This window comes from Austrofundulus limnaeus, unplaced genomic scaffold (genome assembly GCF_001266775.1).
Source record: "Austrofundulus limnaeus strain Quisiro unplaced genomic scaffold, Austrofundulus_limnaeus-1.0 Scaffold29, whole genome shotgun sequence".
NCBI classification, from domain to species: Eukaryota; Metazoa; Chordata; class Actinopteri; order Cyprinodontiformes; family Rivulidae; genus Austrofundulus; species Austrofundulus limnaeus.
In genome coordinates, this window is record NW_013952431.1 from 176,020 (window position 1) to 189,900 (window position 13,881).

At 38.7% G+C, this 13,881-nt stretch overlaps 1 protein-coding gene across 1 annotated transcript in view; it reads left to right on the top strand.

The window, feature by feature from the left end:
• ptgir (prostaglandin I2 receptor) overlaps positions 1 to 13,881 on the top strand; it is a 26,955-nt gene that overhangs the window by 10,040 nt on the left and 3,034 nt on the right. The gene's annotated exons all lie outside the window — the stretch shown is intronic.

A 13,881-nucleotide genomic window follows, 5' to 3' on the forward strand; every position in this document is an offset into this window, starting at 1 on the left:
TGTGTGTGTGTGTGTGTGTGTGTGTGTGTGTGTGTGTGTGTGTGTGTGTGTGTGTGATTATGCTATATGTTATGTGGTATATGGTATACGGTTCACATAAACTACCAAGACATTTTTAGGATTAAAGTTATAGGACATCAATAATCCAGACTAGCTCATAGTTCTGGTTCTAATCAAATGTCAACAACAGMTAAGATATTAATTGTTTGTGACCATTTCCCAGAACCCCACGTCAAAAGATTTGAACAATCCATTAACTGTTCTGCACATTCAATTCATTTAAGTGGTGCTGCCGCCCACCAAAAAACCTCTCCATCCTCCAAATGCCTCCTTCTCTCCTCATCTCCTTGATCCATTTAAGTGACTGGAACATCCTCYTCAATAGTGGAAGCTAAACTAATTTTAGCTCTTTGTGGACCCAGCACAATGGAAGTCACGTATGTGGAGTATCTCATGACCTTTCCTTGACTTTTAGGTGTCAGATGACACTCGGCGGCATGGGACTGGTGCAGTCAGGAATGGAAAGACACACATGTTGGGACTACTTTGTGTCCTGCGCCGGGTTTGTTCTCCAGGTGCTGCTGTGATTGAAACGCTCGTCCAAGGAAAGATGATGCTCTGCAATCAGCAGCTCTTTGTGAACAGGAACAATGAGACTTCATTTTCTTAATGGATGGATGCTAAATCCTGATTAGACACACGTTTACCAGTCATCACCAGGCAGATGAAGAACCACGTTGTGTTGTTCTTTAGCACTTTGTCTCAGTGGACTGTCATCCCATTTGTTGGTTTTGAACCTAGATGTGATCTTTGTAATTGGTCGTGCAGTCTGAACATATTGTGTCTAAATTAGACGCGCTGAAAAACATGGTTTTATGTTTCAGTCAAAGAACAGCGTGGGGCCATCACCTGAGAGGCGGGGCTAAAATAGAGTGAAAATTGATCCGGAGAATAGATCAGAACGTTTCATGTACCAGTTTTTAGGGATCAACATGAGAAAAGAAAACATTCACTTTCTAACATGCAGTGGGAATTTTATTGTAGCCCATGTGATTACCTTTGTGTGTTTGTTAGCAAAATATCTCATGAACCATGGGATGGATTTATTGAAACTCTTGATTAGGAGTAAGTCTAATTCATAAAGGAGGTTCTACAGTATTTTCGTTGTTCTTTTGATTTGTAAAGTTTTCATAACCTTTCTTATCTGTTTACTTTTTTGTGAGTCTGTTGTAACTTTTTTTTTTTACTGGATATATAAATCCACGTATACTCTGTTGTTTTTTTATCCCTTCAGGGGAATATTTCTCCACCTTGCAGTGCTCTTTCATSAAGTGCCAAGTGTTCAACTTACACCAGGTTTTCAAAGCTTTTTGGCAGAAATGCAGTATTTTATTTCACTTTTTTATCTGAGGAACTTTTCTAATTCATTTTGACTTGCTATGTGAGAGATAGTTATTTAAAAGAAACCTCAAGGATCTGAGAAAATGTCCTCAAAGCCGAGGCTGACCTGCTTATTTCCTGTGGGTTTGTTCCTTTTAGCAGCTCCCTTCAGATTCTCAGTTTTTGGTCCACATGTGTCCCTTTTTTGGTGCAGGGTGTTAGCCTTTGAGGGGGTTTCAACATTTCCTGGTTAATGCATTATCGTTCCTTGTCCCTCGGAGGATCTGCGCTTGCTTCCAGGAAGACTTCTTACCACACATTTCTCTGTAGTCACATACTGGAAAACATCCCTGAAGAGGTGAAACCAGAGACAGTGGAAAACACAAACCGACTGTTGTTCTGAACTTTGAGTAGACCGTTAAATTACAGACAATTGTGCTGTAATTTATCACATATGCTTGTTACACAACAAGATTAGATAATTCTCAATGACTATGGTCACACTTTGCAATTAGATGGCTGTGATTACTGAAAAATAACATTTCCTGGTGGAAAAAAAAAACATTATCCTGACTTGGGCTTCCATTGTTCCACAGAATGGAAGACCACCCATTTGCTGATCTCAGATTTTAGCAGCATATTTTAAATTTTCATGTACATTTCATGTACATGTGTTAAATGAGCTCATTTGTACCTTTTTTTTAACACGTCAGGACATTGTCCTGATGCATCTCAGTAARCCAGGTAGAAAAAAATAATAAAAAAAGACAAAAATAAGTAGGTCCTCTGGATGGGTTCTTCTTTAGTTAAACATTTCGTCTCTCCTCCAAGAGACTTCTTCAGTCTGATGAGTTTCAGGTGAACTCAGCCTTATAAGCACTGCCTCCACATGGACAAACAGGTTAGTCYCATGCAAAAGAGGGCCATCGKTTTACAATAGGCTTGATTAGCAGTTTACACTCATCTACAGGCCAGCGGTTAGTCTTTCAGGGATGAAGATGTTCTCATCTTTGATAGAGAGGAACGCTGGTTTGACAGAGGAGTAAAGGAAGCCATTTTTGTGAAGAAAAACCATCCACCATTAAACAGAGGTGGAGGCCTTCATATTCAGTTGTCCTCCTCCTATAATGCTGTTATTGCAAGTATGACTCAGCCACCTGTGAGCAAAAGGTGTGAATCAACACAAAGAAGGAAAGAGGGAGGAAAAAAGGGGGCGTTGAACCCCCGCTTGCATTCACTACATACATAAAACATGACACAGGTCAGGTGATGGGGCACATGACCCTCTATGAACAATAGAACTAATCAAGCCTATTGTTAGGCGATGGTCCTCTTTTACATGTGACTAACCTGTTTGTCCATGTGGAGGCAGTGCTTATAAGGCTGAGCCCACCTGAAACTCATCAGACTGAAGAAGTCTCTTGGATGAGAGACAAAACGTTTCACTAAAGAAGAACCCATCCAGAGGAACTAATTCTTTTTTCTTTTTTAACGTCCGGACATTCCACATTTCAAATCAGCAAAAAACTGTTTTATTACCCGAGCCCCCCGGCGCAGTTCATTCACCAAATAATAAAAATCCTATTGATTTTTAGCAAATYATATCAGCTTCAGGGCTATCTGTCTTCTGTAGGATATGAAGAGTCGTAGGCTTCAAATAAATCAGATGTCTTCAATCGATAGATGACATCCTGAATCATTTGCTGAGTTCTTCACTCTGGGTGTAAAGTCAATGCCTGGTGTCGGCAGCTGTTGTTTAAGATAGGCTTACATTTAGGGTCTTACGTTCGACCTGATGACAGCAAGRTGCTGAATTCAAACAGAAACTGTAGCTCTGTGAGGAAACATCAGGTTTCAGTTTGGGGATTTAATCTTTGAACTAACAGGGCTGCACAATATTAKGAAAATTTCAATATTATTATTGAATTTTACCACACTGTGTCAGCTGTGGAGAGGTTAGCGTCTCTCTGATTGCAATATTAKATTTTTTTGCACGCTGGTTTTTGGTAGTGATATTTCTCCACTTTGATTCAACACTGATCTTTTTTTTTTTTCATTATATTGGGTAGCTTTATTCACTAACTTGCATTAAAAATGTAGCTGTTTGTAGTGTGGACAAAGGCTGTGGGCTAGAGGTGGAAATATCAAGACTGATAAAACATCACTCTCAATTTCTTCCTTCAAATCATTATTGTTTTACCAGTGAATCACCATGTTCAGTTCAGTCACTTTCATTCTTACTTACAGATGYTTGAGTTGTTTACACACTAAACTCCAAAGGTTTTCCTGGGCTTACTGTCCAAAGTGATGTCACAAAAAATGGCAAATGAAGCTCACTGGTGCCTCTGTTTATGCCAGAATCTATGCKGATTTTAAATGTTTCTGCACAAGTGAGCAGAAGGAAATATGAGACATTAACTTTAAGCAAAACACACTTTTATTGGACTCAGTGGTTGTTCAGTTTAAAACAGGGTTTAATCCTGCCAAATCACAAAAAGACACTTTGTTCCTCAGTGATTTATCATTCAATATTGATTCCAAAAGCTAAAACAATCAAAGAAAACAAAGAAAAAATCTAAAACATCTATTGGCAATAAATAAAGACTGTGTGAAAATGGCTATAAAAGCTGATTTAAATAGATTCCTCAAAGACATTTACTGTAGCAACTCTTTCTCTTGTTCTCCACATCTTGAATTTTTCTATCCATCGGCAGCTTCACCACTCCCACAGCATTGCGTGATCTGTGCTCCACACCCAGGTGTAGAGTTTCTATATCTTGAGGCTGGGACCCTTTTGTTGAGACTTTAAGTTCTCAGAGAGTTCTGGTTATACATCAAAACTGCAGGGGCAGTGAGTCATGTGCAGACAAATGTAGCAGTAAAAGTATGTTCAAAGATTAAACTAATACTGTCTGTAAAATAATATTCTATGGACAAGATCCTGTTACCAATTTATTAACAATCAGTAGATTGCATCACTTTGTTGCAATCTCCCATTCTGAGCATCCCACTGGTGACAGTGGAAAGGAACAACTTCCTTCCAACAGGAAGTTTGTGCCTGTAGCAGCAGAACTAAGGGATAGCTCAGGAAACCCAACCCAACTATAGGATTRATCAAAAAGGAAAGTCTTAACCCTGGTCCTAAAAGTAGAGTGTCAGCCTCACAGTCATAAACTGGAGGTTTCACAAAAGAGAAGCCTGATACATGAATGTGAAACTGACTGAAACTCTAGGAACCACGAGTAAACCTGTYGTCTGAGAGGGGAAATTCTCTGTTAGGAGGATACAAAAAACTATAACACTGTCAGATTAAATTTTATAACATTCAGAGCTGTACATTAAGACATGTTAACAATGAGTGTATTGTTTATACTGAAGACCTAGTTCTCATTTGTGGTTATAAAACGGATGTTGAAATGTCTAAATTAAGATTATAGCACTGTCATTCACTGATGATGAAGAAATAAATAAACTAAATAAACCAACATTTGGTTTTGTTTTCTACTGAAGTGACACAAAAGAAAAAAAYAGATTATAGCAAGTTATTAACTGAAAAATGCCTTCAGCTCTCTGACCACACTCACCATCAGGATGTGGTGATGTTCTGCAGAACTTCTTCAGACCACAGCATGTTTATACTGTATGTGTTCAGAGTAAAACTGAAAATGTCATTAAAATAACTGAACTTGTGAGGAGCTCTTCATGACGACCCATTCACACATTTAGTTAAAGAAATAGTGCTTTTATTTATTTAKGTTTTCGTTTGTGCCAATCTACGGGTCTGAAGTCGTTCTATCACTATTGTACGATGTTCCCACACAGAATGTAATATTTTCAGTGCGATCATAATAATTACATCTTCTGGGTGTGGAGAACAAAGCGTGATGTGCTCAAACAGTGCCAGGAGTGGTATAAACTAATAAAACTTGTCTGAGACAGCAGATAAATCCAACACCCTGACAGCAAACTGATCATAAAACACTTAAAGGTGCTGAGGGCCACATAAAAAAGGAAATTATTTAACACCCTGGTTCAATAAAACCTTCATGTGSGAAGAAAAATAAATAAAACCTTGAACAGGAAATATTTGAGATCATGTTGCGATTAAGTTGAGTTTTGCATAAAAATCAAAAGGYAAAAAAWTGTATAGGTCRTCTGGACGGGTTCTTCTTTAATGAAACGTTTCGTCTCTCTTCCAAGAGACTTCTTCAGTCTGAGAGTTTCAGGCAAAATTCAGGCTTTTAAGCCCTGCCTCCATGTGACTGATACTCACATCACATGGCTATCGTTCACACCTAATTAACACRTATTGTTAACAGGGGGTGGAGTGATACTGCCAATGGCAGCGCTGTAGGAGGGGGACAACTGAAAACGGAGGCCTCCACCTCTGTTTAATGATGGACGGTCTTTCTTCACAAAAATGGCTTCTTTTACTCCTCTCTCAGGAGCCCTTTTTGTGAAGAAAGACCGTCCATCATTAAACAGAGGTGGAGGCCTCCYTTTTCAGTTGTCCCCCTCCTACAGCGCTGCCATTGGAAGTATCACTCCACCCCCTGTTAACAATAAGTGTTAATTAGGTGTGAACGATAGCCATGTGATGTGAGTATCAGTCACATGGAGGCAGGACTTAAAAGCCTGAATTTTGCCTGAAACTCTCAGACTGAAGAAGTCTCTTGGAAGAGAGACGAAACGTTTCATTAAAGAAGAACCCGTCCAGAAGACCTATACAATTTTTTTCCTTTTGATTTTTTACCTGGATTACTGAGTTCATTAAAGAAGAACCCGTCCAGAAGACCTATACAATTTTTTTCCTTTTGATTTTTTACCTGGATTACTGAGATGCATCAGGACATTTGCATAAAAATGTTTTAGAGCAGGGGAAAAAGTCACAGATGTACTTCTCTATGCAAAGTCAAACATTGCATGATGTAACAGATCACAGAAAAAAAGGAAGGAGAAAGTTTGCACAGCAGTAATACAGATGTTTACTTTTGGGTGTGAGGTAAATATTCTGCCATAAGTACATTTTTTATCTTTTCTTTTCTTTTCTTTCTTTTTTTAGGAAGACATTCCTCTGTGGTTATTCAGAAACATTTATCCTTCTATGAGCCGGAGCATCATGCAGACAGCAGGGGTTTACCAACACTAATGATATAATTGCAACCAGATGAGGCAGATTTTGGAGGCTGGGATTTTAGGGCTCAGTGAACAGTAAATGCTGTTTACTTAAAGTGATGGGAAGAATTTTCCTCTTTTTTTTTCTCCCTGAGAGTTTGGCTCTAAAAATACATAAAGTACTCTTGATGTTGACAAAAACTGGTCCCAGTGGTGAATTATTATAAAATTCACTTTCAAGATCTGTGCTACTTATAGAATTGCAGTGGGGAGTTTGTTTGTGGTTTTATTCAAGTGACATAAACGGTGTGGTAGCAAGATTTACCAAGAATGCAGAAACACGGAATAAATGCACAGAAAGTCTGTGTGTATGGTRGTCAAATGATTTAATTCTGAGAAACAACACAGCAGACGGTCAATCAGGAAGTCTGTCGAGTTGTGGCTGGCTCTCGTCAGTGGAGAGCCAATGATATAACATCATGTGACACGTTTACAACCCATCACAATTCGACAAACGTAACCACCTAACCAATGACAGGGCTCTCAGCCCAGAAGCTACCTTATCAAAATAAAGAGAGGTCATGCATTGCTGGAGACTTGAAGTCTGGGCSGATAGAGCAAAACAGCCGAAACTAGTTAACATGAGATATGATTACTGGACAGTGTCAATGTAGAACAGATATACATAATTAATCCATAACAACGGTCATAATTCATGAAAAGTAATTGTTGCTTTCAAATAACCAGGAAAATGACTTTCTTCTTCTTCTTTTAGTTGTTCCTTCTTTAGCAGTCGCCACAATGAGCCATCCTCCATTTCATTCCTTTTCTTTCATGTACATATCTCCACCTCMCCAAGTTCTCTTCCATCGTCTCTCCGTTCTCGTCACAATTTATAGTTTGCAGCTTAATGTTTGCTGTTTGTCAACAGCACCAAGCTTGGGACCCTCACATGTGATCCATTAGCTCCCTAGAAAGTGTACTTTGCAATCTGAGGATTAGGAAAAAAATAAAACCATCCCAACAGGCCCATCTGAAGTGGATGCTTGTTTTTATATTTCAAACATTTAAAAATGATGTTAACTTGTGCCCACAATAATCAAAAAGATCAAGACAACTTTTACACCTGTGCAAAAATTGAAGCTGCGGCCTTTGGGCTTTAAATGAAATTTGGAAACATGTCAACTGTGCATTTCTGTCACCAGCAGCTGCATCTGTCTTTCTTATAACTTATTATTCTTCTGTTTGGTGCTGAGCTCCAGCTGATGCCAACCATCAACAATCAGTTAGTCTATCAGCAATTTGTGGGTCAGGACAGCAGGAACAACTCACATCAAATTCACTTTGTACAACATTAAAACAATTAAAAATCTAKATAAATGTGCACTTGTTCAACAGGAAGTCAATTGAAGCTCAAACTGTTGACAAGCACACATTTTTATTACACTAGAAACATTTACAACATACCTCAAACAAGTCTGAACAGTGACATCTGTTTCTGCACATGTTGGGGTCTGCGTTTAACTAATCCAACCATCCATCCATCCATCATCCATCCATCCATCCATCCATCCATCCATCCATCCATCCAACCATCCATCTTTCCAATAAGTCCTGGGTTTTACCTGCAGTCTCCTGCCAGTTGGACAGGATTGGAAAATTTCCCTAATGAGGCCTCCCAGGTGCATCCTTGCCAAATCACCTCAACTGAATCCACTTGAACAAGTCTTCTCCCAGTCACTCCCAGAGAACTTTTCTCTTTCTGTCTAAGGAAAAGCCCAGCTACCCTGTGGGAAAAAAAAAAAACCTCATTCAATCTGTACCCAGCCGGTCGAGGCAGACGGCCACCTGTCCTGAGCCTGGTTCTGCTGGAGGTTTCGTCCTGATTAGCAGGGAGTTTTTCCTCTCCACCAGGCTGAAACCAGCCTGCTGGTTTCTTCTTTAGAATTTTCTTTTTATGTACAGTGCCCTGAGACAACGTAAGTTGTGACTTGGCGCTATATAAATAAACTGAATTTGAATTTGATCGTTTTTCAAAAAACTTCAAAACCTGGGACAGAGTTATTTTCAATCAGGGTTGAGGTGAACAAATCTGAGTGTGACATTTGACARATAAACCTGATGATTGTTCAAAACGGTTCAATCTCGATTTACTCAGTGTTCGCTCACATGTTAGTGACTCTGTCTTCCTCACCAAGCAAGCAGTTTAACATAAGTTTTATCGTGTTTTTAAAAAATACTAGACTGTTGTTAAAGGAGATAAGACGTGATAAGCACACAAAAATAGGAATCAATGATTAATTACTGTCTCAACAGAACATTATTTATCGTCAGTGAAACATTCAGCTTTTTGACACATGGGAAGAAAGTTTTGCACGAGGCACACATCCAGATGGCTTTCTGTGGGAATGTATTTGGAACGGGATAGTTTGGACATTAATTAATTGCTCTTTGAAAAACTTGTTTGGAGAAATAGTTCTTTATAAACGTAAGAGTTAGGTAAACACTTTTGCTTGTGTCTGTGTATCTGTCTGTTAGTAAAATATCTCATGAACCACTAGGCTAATTTGAATGAAGCTCTCAAAAACTGAGAGCCATTCACAACATTATTTTCAAGGCTCGATTAAAACAACAATTCTATCATTTTTCAACACAAAGGAGGAGGATCTTAGTCCACACAGCTTTAATTCRGAAGAGGAACTTCTGTGTTGCAACAAGTTTTGCAACACACTAAAATTCAATTTTTTTGTGTTTTTTTTTTCTTTTCTTGATATATTGGCACATCCACATAAAAAGTTGGGTTTTACCAATTTCACTCTGACTTCCACTTCTTCATCTGTGCTGCTCTGGAGATTTCATTACGGTCCTTATCAGCAACTCCTACAGCTTTTCATTGCACACGTGTGTGACAGTTCAGACCGCCGTTCTTTAATCTGATTTACTTCAMAACAAAATGATGACTGAAGTGCTCAGAAAGTGTTATTCATTTAAATTTATTGTTTGTTTTCATAAGGAAAAGACGAGACATTACACAACAAATGTTACTTCCTGAGTTGTGTCTTRACAGACAGAACAAAATTTAGCTTTATAATTCAATAATTCAGGCAGTCTCCTCCATAAAACCTATTTCTTCAGGAAACGGTCTAACAGCTGCATCATCGAGGTCATCTTCAAAAAGGAAATGCTCTAATGGACTTGCAGARGGTCTAAATCCCTTGTTGAAGCTTATCTGCAGAGAAACCATAGGCTGTTTTTAAAGTGTCTGATGTCATCTAGCAGCTTTTTGATTCAWGCAACACAACTGGTGTCAGTTACCAGCTACATGTTACGAAGCTTTTATCTGTAAAAAAATGACTGCGCAAACTTTTTTTTTGAAGAAAAAGGACCAGAAACGTGACTAAAAAAAATCAGAAGTACGTAAGTGAACTCCCACTCATTCGTCTTCTTTATGTTTACCGAAATGACAGAAACTGCAACTTTGCTAACTTCCTGCCTATGTTAGAGCGTCGAAATTCCCCCCTACGCTCTGACACAAATGCTCCTAACCTTAAAAGAAAGCATCTGGAGCAGAGGTCGGRGCCATCAGGCAGCTGAAGAGAAGCTTCTGTAATTGTTTTTATCTGTCTTGATGTAAAAAACATTAAAAAGCAGGTGCTGTAAAACTGCTGATGGATCCATTATCACAGAGTACAAAGGAGACTGCAGAGCGGTCCTGGTGCAGGAAGAATTTGGAACCGACTGGACCTCTGACTTATAATATTACACGATGTCTAAAAATYTAAACATAGAAGACAAAGACCATTGCAGAGTGCTACATACTGTATCACAACTTGGAGGTATCAAAATGCACCACAGAACAGTTTCACACAGCTACATGTTGCTTTCTGCAGAAAGACACTAAATGAAACTGGTTGTTTCTTTTATCATTGCAGAGGAGACATGGTTAGGATGGCAAGAAGGTTTCTGATTCAAGCCTCAGGTTGTTTAGGTAAACGTTGCCTATGGAGATATGGGTTTTCTTTGAAAAGTACCAGGTACATATCGGGRCGGATGTCTGCCAGATTATTGCTGCTTTCTATCATTTTACTGACAAAGAGTTGCTTCAGGAAATAAAGTAATGACATCTAAAAGTCAAAGAAGAAAGCTAACTTTGAGACAAAATCCACGTTTTCAAATATATCTGATCATCTGTTGAATAATATGGAGTGCCATGTGTAAAATAAAAWTTTAAATTATGTCACGTAATAAAATATAACATACAGTATATAAAATATTTTTATTCTTTATTCTTTATTCTTTTTTTATTATTTTTTCACTTTCTGAGTGTAAAATCCTAGTTTAAACAAATAACACTAACAATTTATTATTTAGCTCTCTGTTCTTACATTTTGCTAAGTGTTACTAAARYTTAAATTTAAGATTTATGTRTAAATGTAAAAGTTGTGACTAAATGTTTACACGTAAGTTTACATTTAAGTGTTTTAGAATGGAATGCCTTTGCAGTTTGTGTACAGATTTTGTTTTGACATCAGCGTACAACAAAAGCAAATGCTAACCCTGCTAATGCTTCCCTACAAGACATCAAACTCGTCGCGAGTGAGTTGCACTTAAAAGTGCCGGGCTACAGGTGCCATATTGTTTTCAATAAACACATTTTGAATTTAAAGTTTAAATGCCATCTTCAGCAGCATTAGCAGAGTTAGCATTGTTAGCAGAGTTAGCAGCTTCAGAGGGTGCTTTTGTCGCATGATGATGACTTCACAACAGAAGCGCACACCAACAGCAAAGGCTGTGTTTAGGTTTAGGATTTAATATATAACATTTAGTAAAAAAAAAAAAAAGCAAAATGCAAAAACAGGGAGCTAAACAACAATAAAATATTAGCTGAAATTTTTTTAACCAGGATTTTACATGCAGAAAGTGAGCTAAATAATGGAGAAGTACTGGACACAACTTCATAACTACAGGACGTTATGTTGTAACAGATAAATTTGTTTGCACATGTACAACACGCTACGCAGCTGTCTGCCAATAAAACGTGTAAACTGTGGTGTCGGTTTTTTTGCGTTTTATATTTTTAACGTGCTCATCTGGGCCTGCCTGTACTCAGCTCTTTAACCACWCACTGATATATTACTGCACTCCTGTTTAGCCAGAGACCGACATGCCATCAGTTTTGGCCCCACGGCTCGAGTAGAACGGCTTGTGATTTGTTTCCCCTTTCTGCAGAGCTTGAGGTCTGCTCAGAGCACCATAAGAGGCAAGGTGGCACGATGGAACAGAAGCACAAGTCGCGGGTGGTAATGTGATGAGGAGACGGTGATGAGGATGATGATGAAGGCACGGCGCGTTTGGTTTCATGTCTGTTTGAAAAGTTGCTGCTCCTGCTGTTAGATGAATTAAACAAATGGAAGTGAGAAATGGTTGCTGTCCAGCTAGTTCTTAATCAAAAGCAGAGGTGATTGTTTATTCTGAGAACATTTATTTTTAAAAAAGAAATTTTACACTACTTTTTTTACAAGCTGATAGGATTTCCTAAGGCCATTATTGATATGTTTTTGAGAAATGATAAGAACACAGAATGTATTTTAATATTGTCTTTACAGCTGATTTTAAATAGCAGTTGATTAGAGAGAGTTGTTTCCACACAAAAAAAAAAAAAAAAAAAAAAACCCAACAGTTGAGGAAACTGTGGTCAGTGTCTCATTAAACTTGCAACAGCATTTAGAGGGGAGTTTCCAAAATGTCTGGAAATGTTCTTGGATGTTTTCAGTCACAAGAACACGCAGCTGTGTCCTGTAGTTTTTTCAAAGTCTCTTCAAAGCTCTATCAAAAAAGCAGCAGAGCTGGCATCTCAAAACTCCTCTTTGTCCCATTTCTGTTTAGTTTTTGTGATTCTAGGGCAGTGTTTCCCAACCTATTTTCCTCAAAACACACTTTTCTTATTGCCTAGCCAAGCTGAGCCCGTGAGAAGTCAGTAAAAAAAATGATTCAACCATTAGTTCAGATAGGGCGGCACAGTGGGTTGGTTCGTAGAGCAGTTGCCTTCAGCAAGAAGGTTGCTGGATCAAATCCTGGCCTTTCTGGGTAGAGTTTGCATATTCTTTCTGTGCATGCATGGGTTTTCTCCAGGYGTGCCAGTTTCCTCTCCTTACTCTAAATTGTCTGAGTAGTGACTCCCGTGACCCTGAATGGAAGAAGCTGGTTAAGATAATGGATGGATAGAATTAGTTCAAATAAAGTGTACAAGTTAAAACATTTCAACCCAAATAATAAGTCTTTGAACTGCACTGACAGCTCTGGAGCAAAGAAATGAGAGAAGAATTCTGTGGTTTCAGTTCTTAGCTGAAACTTAATTATAATCAATGCATTTTTCCTTAGTTTCACAATCAGGATTGTGCAATTAAAGAAAATTCACCTAACCTCTGARGGCAGGACTAGTTCCTTTAGAAACATCTGGATGCTCGTTGTGTTCTGCTTTGTACCGGTAATGTTCTTGACTTGTTTTCGAGACCTCATCCAGGACTGAGCGAGAGGGGAAAAAAAGCAACAATCAAAATGAAATATTCCAAGTTGGACCATGCCTCTGCTTCACTTTTCATATTTAACCTCCTGTGCGCAGAAGTAATCCTGACTCTTCCAGGGTTTCAATAACGCTCCTTTTTGTTGACGCTCAGTAGGATTATTACGTGATCGTGTGTCTGTGTCTCATTTGTCCCCAGCTCTGGACCTGTTCCCTTTGGCCCCCATGTCTCCGCCTTATTAGATTTCAGTCCAGGCCCCTAGCAACAAGAAAACATTTACACCAATGAACAAGGCCACTCAGTCAGCACAAGCCATTAATTAGGCTTCTGTTTGTTGGATATTTCATAAAGAAAATGGAGAATTGTTGATAGAGGAGAGGAGTGAGGTGACGAGCTTCCTGAGCCAGCTGCTGCTCCTCTCTCCTTCTGCCCGGCAGGCAGCTGTCTGCGGTCTGTTCTAATTTAAAGGTCAATGTTGTAAAACAAAGAAAAAGAAAAAAAATGGTTGTTTTAGAGACACAAAGAGACAAACACTCTCTCACCCCACGCTTAAAGACAGTTTAGATTTACCCAGAAAGGCTCCAGGTCATGAGGCGATCCTGCCACTTTCTCATAACAGCTCTAACCACATTTTCACCTTGTACAATCACATTGGTCTGATTTCAGGACTTTCTGTGGTGACAAGGAGACGTAGGTACAGGCCGTGCAGGTTTCATGCAGATTRGGCTGATTTTTTGATATCATTATGGTCAAAGTAAACAAGATGAACCTGAATCTCATGTAAGTCGTACTCAGGTAAGAGTGACTGAAGAGTAAAACTCAGGTAGAAAATAATTATTTTGGACTTTCAGAGGTAAAATAC